The 9,132-nt window shown below is 40.4% G+C and overlaps 1 long non-coding RNA gene across 1 annotated transcript in view; it reads right to left on the bottom strand.

Moving 5' to 3' along the window:
- Positions 1-3,837: 3,837 nt before the first annotated feature.
- The window catches only part of LOC112611528, a 325,264-nt gene continuing 319,969 nt past the window's right edge, over positions 3,838-9,132 (bottom strand). The window contains exon 6 of the long non-coding RNA XR_003116678.1: positions 3,838-4,069. This is a non-coding gene — a long non-coding RNA (uncharacterized LOC112611528). The remainder of the gene's footprint in view (positions 4,070-9,132) is intronic.

The raw sequence follows: 9,132 nt of genomic DNA, 5'->3' as shown, positions 1-9,132 counted from the left end.
TAACATGCATTCTCAATAGAACACTTTTTTTCCTTGGAGTTTTCATTTTTGTTCTGTTTTATCATTGTATAAACAGATTCCGGTAGCATCATGCTAATTGATTTCATACTTATTTTTTTTAACTGTGGTAAGCACAGATAACATGAGACCTATGCTCTTAATTTTTTTATTCTAAAGGCTATTTTTCTAGTTTTTAAAATTTTGATATATTTAGGGAGTGCAAGTACAGTTTTGTTACATGGATATATTGCACGGTGGTGAAGTCTGAACTTTTAGTGTACTCATCACCCAGACAAGTGTACATGTGCCCAATAGTTAACTTCTCATTCCTCACCTCCACTCACCCTCCCATCCTTTAGAGTGTCCAGTATCTATTATTACATGTTGTTTGTCCATGTGTACACATTGTTTAGCTCCCAGTTAAAAGTGAGAACATGAGTTATTTGACTTCCTGTTCCTGAGTTATTTCACTTACTATCCACTTAAATTTTTAAGTGTGTGGTCAAGTATCGTTAACTATGGGCACAATGTTGTCTCCCACTCTTCAAAGATCTCTTGAAAAGACTGCTAAGTCCGCCAATCCAATCTTAATCCTTTTGTGAAGAGGTTGCAAGCTGGTAGTGTTTAGAAAAGATCTACCCAACAGATGCATTACATTTGCACCACATGGATTTAAAAACATAACTAAACTGTCAACAGTTAAAATTACACATGCATAAAGACAAAGGCAGCTTTCTAAATTCTCTTGACCAATAGAACTCTCTCTCTATGCTGGACCGAAATTCTGCGAATGCTAAATCAGCCTCTATTTCTCACCCTCTGCTCTTAAATCATTTATATGACATTCCTAATTTCGGCAGAGGTTTGAGTTTTCTGCTCCCAAGACGCAAAGAGCATTGGCCATACTATTCATCTCATCTATGTGCAACATTTAATCCTGCATTCACTAATGCCACTAGTCCTCTTGGAATGACTTCCTTTTTGCCTAGTGTTGGTCTGACCACTTCAAGTCCCACTTCACCAAGAAACTTCCCAAGGCAACCAAGGCTAATTCGGATTTCTCTTTTCTGTGAACTCAGATAACACCACACAAAGCAGTACTTGATCAGGTTGTTTTGCAAAGGGCCAAAGACAATGTCCCAGTTAGACCTTTGATCAATGCCACCGTTGTTAATTCACAAGTTAAGAGACAGGGTAAGCCACCAGTAAATCTCCTCCTTTGATTAAAAACGTTTTATTGATTTAGATCCTCTTTCTGTTTTCTTTTCCTTCAGAAAAATACTGTCCCCATCCTCCATCATTTTTTTCCTGATAATTCAGAAAAGTACCTGGGCCAAACAGGAAAACAATGCATCTCTCCTTCAATTTCAGAAGAGGCTGTTATTGAAAACATGCAGTTTGCTTAAGGACAGGGATTGTATCTTCCCTACCAGGTACCAAGCACATGGACAGGAACACTGGGCCTCCGTAATCAATAAAAGTATTCAAAAGAACAAATGAAGAAATGAAGACTAGTCTAAATGGAGACATGGGCTAAATGTAGTTGAGTCACTTAGGTAAGACTGACTTTTGCAGGAAGTAGAGCATTTGTGATTTAATATGAAATGGTAACCGATCAGAAATAACTACTCCACCATTTATCACTGTCTCAAAAGTCGTTCCTCAGAACCATTCTTAAGAATCATAATACTGTCCAAATATCTTAATGAGAAGTAATTCTTTAAGTTGTTAATAGCTTTTCTTTTCATAGTATTTCATTATGGGTAGTGGCTTCTAACTGCGCGAGCTAGTGGGTTGCAGAGAATTTATCCCACCACAGACATGTAGGAAGAGGAGGGAGAATGGGTGTCAAGTTCTGGGATGTTGGTAGAACCAACAGAAATGAATGCTATTCTGCCATGAAAGCTCACAAAATCACATACACAAAAGAGGAGGAGACATTAGAGCATATTTGTCTTAATCTACTCCTTCATGAGAGCACATAAGCCTAATCATCTCCCACAATAAGCAGCTACCCCAGGACGAGGTCTCTAATTAGTAGCCAACCTAAGAAAGTGGCTCTGTATCTACTGTTCTTTCCCAAACTTTTCCATCAGAAAATTGCATTTTTTTCTTCACCTATTAAATCATTTTTTTTACAAAACTGATCCATGACTTGACAGTCATTTTCCCAGTGTTATTTTATAGCAGGAGTTTGCACCAACACTTGGCTGAGGAATGAACTTCCTTATCCTTCTAGTGGGTACAATCTTCCAGGCTCAGCTATCTTGAGAAGGCAGGCCTGGCACTGGGAAACAGGTGGGGGCTGTTACAGACACTGAAATGTGAAACAGGAGACAGGCTGAGCAGTGTCGCAGGGAGACTGCACCAATTCAAAACCTGATTATCTGGTCATTTTTTTCTCTGGCATCTGCTCCTGAACTCCATTCATCATGAACTGAAAAAAAAAAAAAAAAAAAATCTAGTATTTGTGCACCCACCTTAACATTAGAAAGACCCAGTCTGGAGGAGAATGTGTAAGCATATTTGGAAAAAAAGAAAGAAAAAGTGCAAGTGAGAAGAAAAAAAAAACTACAGGGAGCATTGTAAATCTATTTAAAAACAAAATCTAAATGTCATACTATATATCATCCTATAATGGAGCTCCTGCTGTGCCCTTCACTGTCTCCTTCTTGCTTTGGCTCCAGGCTAGGCTGCATCAGCCACGAGATAATATCTGTATATATTTTTCGACCAGCAGCACCGAACAGAGGGTTCTGGGGGCTTATTGCCCAATTTGAATTTTAGAATAAAGGAAGAGAGGATCTTTGGTAAAGTGTAAATTAAGCCAACATCCTAATTGGCAGTGACAGCCTCTCAGGTCTGTAGCCCTCTCGTATCTTTTTGTTTTTTTTCCATGGGCTGTTGTCCTCTTTAACTTTCTATGGTGGTCAGTGTCCAGAGACCCTCTCCTTTCTGTTCTCTCTAAGATCTGCTTTTTGCAAAGCATTAGGAATTCATTTGCACTAAGCTTTGGATATCTAAGGGCAGCTTTTGGTGGATAAACTGTCCACCAGAACAATGTAAGGACGTTTTCACTAATGAAATTGCAAGTATAAGTTATCAAATGACATGCATACTAGAAGAGACTTGGGGAAGTCTGGGCAAGGGCTTAAGAGGCAAGCCCCTTCCCCGGGAAAATGTCTTCCAAAGTTTGGCCACTAATTCTTGAAACCAACAGTTCTTTTTAAGGGGAATGGAGCTGGAATTAAGGTCAGGTGACATGACTGCATCTCCACGACTATTAAACACTTTGATCACCATCCTTCCTACCTCTTAGATGTAGTTCTACAAACAAGAACTGAAGTACAAATAATAAAGTTCAGAAGTTATCGCACGATTGTCTCATTGGAATCTGAAAGTAGATAAGCGATCCTTGCAAATGCGAGGTTAAGAAGTGGCAGAATAACCATAAAGCCTTATGCTGCTTATTTCTGTTGACATAACCTTTGTTTTTAACTCTGGCCCTTGTTTAATAAAAAGAGGTTGAGATTTAGGATTGGCAAAAGCAGAAACTTTCTGAGAAGGAAGAAGGTGAAAGCAAGCATCAATAATAGATAAATAAGATCGGCACAGGCCTGCCAATTGTAGTCCCAGACCTCTAACAAGACCCCATATAGCAGACAACCTTTTAATAGGAGACATCCTGTTTTCACTGTGCCTCAAGACAGGGAGCAGAGGTGAGAAGTTCATTGCATATTGTTTTCTTAGCTCCCCGCTTATCACGGGGCTGTCATTTCCTCCCTTCAGCCTCTCAAATGTAAGTCTGTGTTCAGAGGGTTGTAGCAGGCAGTCAGCTCAGTCTTATAGTCTTTATTAAACATCAAATAAAAACACAAAAAGGAGATGCAGCCTGAAGAGCTTCCTCATGACAGGGGGCCCATCTCTTGGAAAAATGACTGTCCATCTGCTTTGTCTTGTGTCCTCCCCATTAGAGGTTCCCGGAGTGCTCCTTGGCATCATCTGTAATCACACACCCTCAGCAGAACCCTGTGAGAGTGATTTTTCTGTAATGAAAAGATCAGAGCCTCTGGGGAAGAGAGGAGAGGAGGAGGAGAAGCTTTAGTGTGTATGCTAGGTTGGAGGAACAGATAGAAAGAATGTAATACTCTTACACTTCATGTCATATACACTTAAGTGGAATAAGTTACCCCATTAAACTTTTTATTCTGTACTTTCAGGGGTGGTTTACTGAAAATACTAGTTCAATGTACATCCATTCTGGTGAATATTCTATATTAGCACACTAGTAAGCAGAACTTCCAAAAATTTATATTGAGGATGAAGCTCCTCCCAGTGATGACATTGTGAAAGGGCCATTGCAGACGTGTCTGTCTTCTGTCTTCATTACATGCTTATAACATTTAGTACTAGGGATCTTAGATAGTTCATCAATGCTAAATAATAGTCAGGTGGTCATTCAACATAAGTGATCATTTTTTCCCTCCAAAGTCTCCTCCCTAGCTCTAGGCTTGGTACATTACATGGCTCATCTCTTTTATCCCTGTGCCTGAGCCCTGTTCATTCATTCATTTATTCAGTGCTGACTTACGAACAGTCCTTGAGCGCACAATTTGAAAAAATCAGAAATGATTGCTAACTTCATATAGTTTGTATTTGAGACAGGGAGACAACCAATAAACAAATAAATGGGTATAAATAAGTATACAGTACACATTTTGTATAACCTTATACAAGGAAAAAGAAGCAGTGTTGCCATGAAAAAGAGAAATAGAGATAACTACCATAGATTGGGCATCAGACGAAGCCTCTCTAGAGGATGGGAAAGAGCCAGGAGAAATGTACTCTAGAGAAAAAGCAGATGCATGAAGATTCTAAGTCTGGCTTTTGTCTGACCAAATCTTTTTATGGTTTCTTAGCCCTTCCTACTTTGTTTCTGCTCCTCTCCTCACAGACAAAAAGGCTTGGAGTTAGCTCTGGAAACCAGCAGTTTGTAAAGACCTTGCTTCTTACCAGCAAAATTATTTGCTAATCATGCTATGTCTGTCTACTTACCTGCTGTGTTTTCTTGCGGTCAGTCCACCTCACCCTTGTAAGTCACATTCCAGCCACCTTCTTAATGCTGTTTTCATTACTTCTCTTTGTTATTAATTCAAATCCTTTCTGTCCCTTCCTTCCTCCCTCCCTCCCTCCCTCCCTCCCTCCCTCCCTCCCTCCCTCCCTTCCTTCCTTCCTTCCTTCCTTCCTTCCTTCCTTCCTTCCTTCCTTCCTTCCTTCCTTCTTTCCTTCCTTTCTTGCTTTGCTGTGTTTTGCTTTGCTTTGCTTTGCTTTTTAATAGAGACAGGGTCTTGCTATGTTGCCTAGGCTAATCTTAAATTCATGGCCTCGAGCGATCCTCTTGTCTTGGTCTCCCAAAGTGCTGGATCAAATCCCCTTTCTAAACTTGTGCTTATTGATTGCACTAACTCATCAGATCTAATAGAAGGAGCATTTCCTCTAACATCAACTGCTATCCTCTGTCTTGGAATGTGATCCATATCAACAGTCAGATCTTGCTTTTCTTTCATTACACTAAAAAAACATTCCCTTTAACTGAGGACCAGCCTTGGAACCTCCCTCGGCCAAGCCCTCAATGACTGACCTCCTAGCCATCTGTACCCTGACTCCAGCAATGGGAACTAGACAGTGTCCAATTATGTTTGTTGATGCAACAACTAGTAATATTTCCATAAATCAAGTCAGAGACATAAATTGGGTGTTTATAAGAACGGGGTCTGAAGTTAGGCTGCTGGCTTTGAATCTTGGGTCTCACTGGCTGTGAGACCTTGGAAAAAACACAACTTATTTCTGCCTCAAGATTTTCAAATATAAAATGGAGCCATCTTACATAACTCACAGGGTTTTTGGAGGCTCAAGGAAGGAAGTACGTGTAAAGTACTTAAAATGCTATCTGGTACATGGTACAAATCCCCAGAAAATATCATCTAGAGCTACAAAGGGAAATCAATCAGTAACTTGTTATGAGCTGTAGCATACACACTAAGAGGTTTTGGTCTAAGAAGCATAGAAAATAAAACTGTAAGTCATAAAAATTTAGATATGAGATTAGAGTGGGTCCAGGTTAAGACTGAGCCACCAGAATACTGAATTCTGTGCCATAATTTTCCTTAAATGTATTCTAATTTGAAAAACAAATCATATTACTGAGTATGTGTATGTAGGGCTGAGTGTGTGAATTTGGGCCAGTTATCCCTGACTTCTGCAAAGGAAGACATTCAGGGGCCCAACAAATGGATCATTTTCCTCTTTGGGCTCCACTGACGCTCTGCCCCTCCTTCACTGTCAACTCAAGGGTTAGAATGAGATGACCCTTCCTATGCTTCAGTGATTATTAATTTCTACACATTCAACAATGTCAAATTTCTGTGCTTATAGCTTTTAATACTTTAAGCTTCCAAAAGGGATCCCACTTATATCCTAAAGAATATGATATAGACATACAAGAATGTAAATAGCAGCATATGACACTCATACACAACTGTATGTTAATTGGTTATGTAGACAACAAATGGATGATACTGTGACATATGAAGACATCATGCAAAGACAAGATCATGGAAATTGGATAGAGGTTTGAGAGCCATAAGTTCAGACTGTTCATTTTCCCAGATGCTTGCAGCCAGTTTGAAATGCAGCTTGCATAGAAACAGGACTCTGCCAACTCCAGCCAGCTACAGACTCCTGCCATTAGTGATAAATGACCTTGGTAGTCTTGAAAATGAATAGCATCCAGTGTTATAAGGTGGCCCTGTTCCAGATGATGTTTGTTTACGTGCAGCAATTAGAGTCCAGCTGCTATAAGGAGGCAGTCATAACCCCAGCTGCATTTTAGGAAAAGTACATGTAAAGCACCTAAAATGGTATTGGATTTATACGAACTGAAGGAGTTGAACTTTGTAAAGATGTATCCGAAGGGCTGCATGAAATCATGAACCTCTGTGGGCTCATCCTGACACTCCAATCATGTTGCCCTGAACAGTGGCAAAATCTATTCATTCAACAAAAAGGACCTGCACTGGGACTGCCATGAGGAAAAATAGAAAACATCCAAGCCCTCAAGGCAACCATCATGAACTCACACTTGGATTGTAGACCAAACCTCTCTTTCTGAGCAGTTTCAATTCCAAGACTTCAATTCAGTAAGGAATCGGTGCAGTATGAGGCCATTGGGGGTATAAGGCAGGGAAGAATGGCAAAAAGTAAGATGGAGACCTAAGAGAGACCCAGCAGAAGCTTAGCTGGGAAGTAAAATACAACTCCAGATAAAAATAAAGAAATGAAATGTTACTCCAAAGTTGCATTTCTGAATCAGAGAGGGGTGGTGCTCTATCATGGAGAGTGTGGCAGATACATTTCTGCTTTCAGAGCTGTTTTTCTCATATTTCTCCCTTATCTATTCCTCTACACAACAGTTTCAGGCCCTGGCATGTTGTCCTGAGGGACAGGAATGAATTTGTAGTGGAGGGGATTTGTCATTGAGTAGAAGGCAGAATCTGTTGGGAAGATACTTTCCTCTCTCTTTCATTTCCAAAACAAATAAACAATAAAAAATTCCACTTAATTGAAAAGATAAACCTAAGCATCCTGGGCAGAGGTCATTGTAGACCTGGACAGTTTGCAGAGAGTCTTAAAGGCCAATCAATTAATTTATTTTAAAATGAGACTTGTCAGCATTAAGAATTGATCAATTTCACACAACCATCTGCTTCTGAAATCTCTTACAGACATCAGCACTTGGGCCACACTGGGCCCATATCCCTGTCATAAGGGGAATGGCTCACCCCACACTGGCTAAGACAATGTTCGTTTCATAAGAATCATGGATGGTCTCTGCCTACTCACTTCACTCAGCAATTTACTTCTTTGGCCTTGAGTGCAATTTGACTTGATGATTAATAAAATTGGACCTGATGAGGAAAGGCTAACTTCTGAGCAGAATTGAAGATAAAGGAGGCTGGGTTCTTGGTGAAACAGGTGCCTTCTCCCTATTCTCTGGAGGTGTCCTGGGGAAGAGGGGAGGACTTTGAAGTCTCTGACGTGCACATCTCAGACCCCACACCACAAAGAATGCCCACATCTATTTCAAGACACCAAAAGAGTGGTAATCCACGATTTAAGGATCCATGGGAGCTAAGACAACAGCCATCTCCATGATTCCAAGCATGGACATAAAGACCCATGACCGGAGGGGTCTCTCTGGAACAAACATGGAACCTTGGCATAACCCTTGACAAGGCTGTGGGGCCTGAACCTCAAATGACCTGAAGCGAATTTTCCCATCAACCTCCGCAAGGCAAACTCTCAGGTTTGGTAATTACACGATTTAAGAAAATAAGAGTCATATGTCTTGCAAACTGTATTTATGAACTTAGAATTGTACCCACCACATTGAAGAAACTGAGAGAAAAGGGTTTCATTTTCTCTAAGTCAGGTATTAATGACTCAACTATTAATGACATCCAAAAGGACTTTTTTCCTGATAGCTAGATTTACTTACAAATTTATTTAAAACAAAGAAACAAAATTAATTAATTCAAATAAGCAGTTGTTTTTCAAATAGCTAATTGGGAGGTTCATTTAATAGCACCTCTCAGTTTTTGTTGTTTTTCTAGAGATAGGATTTCACTCTGTCACCCAGGTTGGAGTGCAGTGACCTGATCATAGCTCATTGCAGTCTTGAACTCCTAGGCTCAAATGATCTTCCTGCCTCAGCCTCTGCAGTAGCTGGAACTACAGGTGTGTGCCACCATGCCTGGCTATTTATTTTTTATTTTTGTGGAGACGGGGTCTAATTGTTTTGTTTTGGCTGGCCTCAAGGACTCTTCCTTCCTCAGCCTCCCAAAGTGCTGGGATCATAGGCAAGGGCCACTGCACTGACTTGCACAGTCTTTGGAGCTGAAAGAAATGCCTTATTTTGTTGACAGTATTGTTGGTGCCTTGTTGGTGATACTTGATTGGATGCCATTGTCTTGTTGGCCTTACAATCACACAGCACCAGAAGCAAGGAAGCTCAGGGGGCTCTTCTTGAGCTCCTGAAGTTGTCAGACTGCCTGACAACTTCGGGAATGTCTT

The sequence above is a fragment of the Theropithecus gelada genome, chromosome 18 (assembly GCF_003255815.1).
Source record: "Theropithecus gelada isolate Dixy chromosome 18, Tgel_1.0, whole genome shotgun sequence".
In the NCBI taxonomy this organism is placed as follows: Eukaryota; Metazoa; Chordata; class Mammalia; order Primates; family Cercopithecidae; genus Theropithecus; species Theropithecus gelada.
This window is presented reverse-complemented; position numbering and strand designations above follow the sequence as displayed.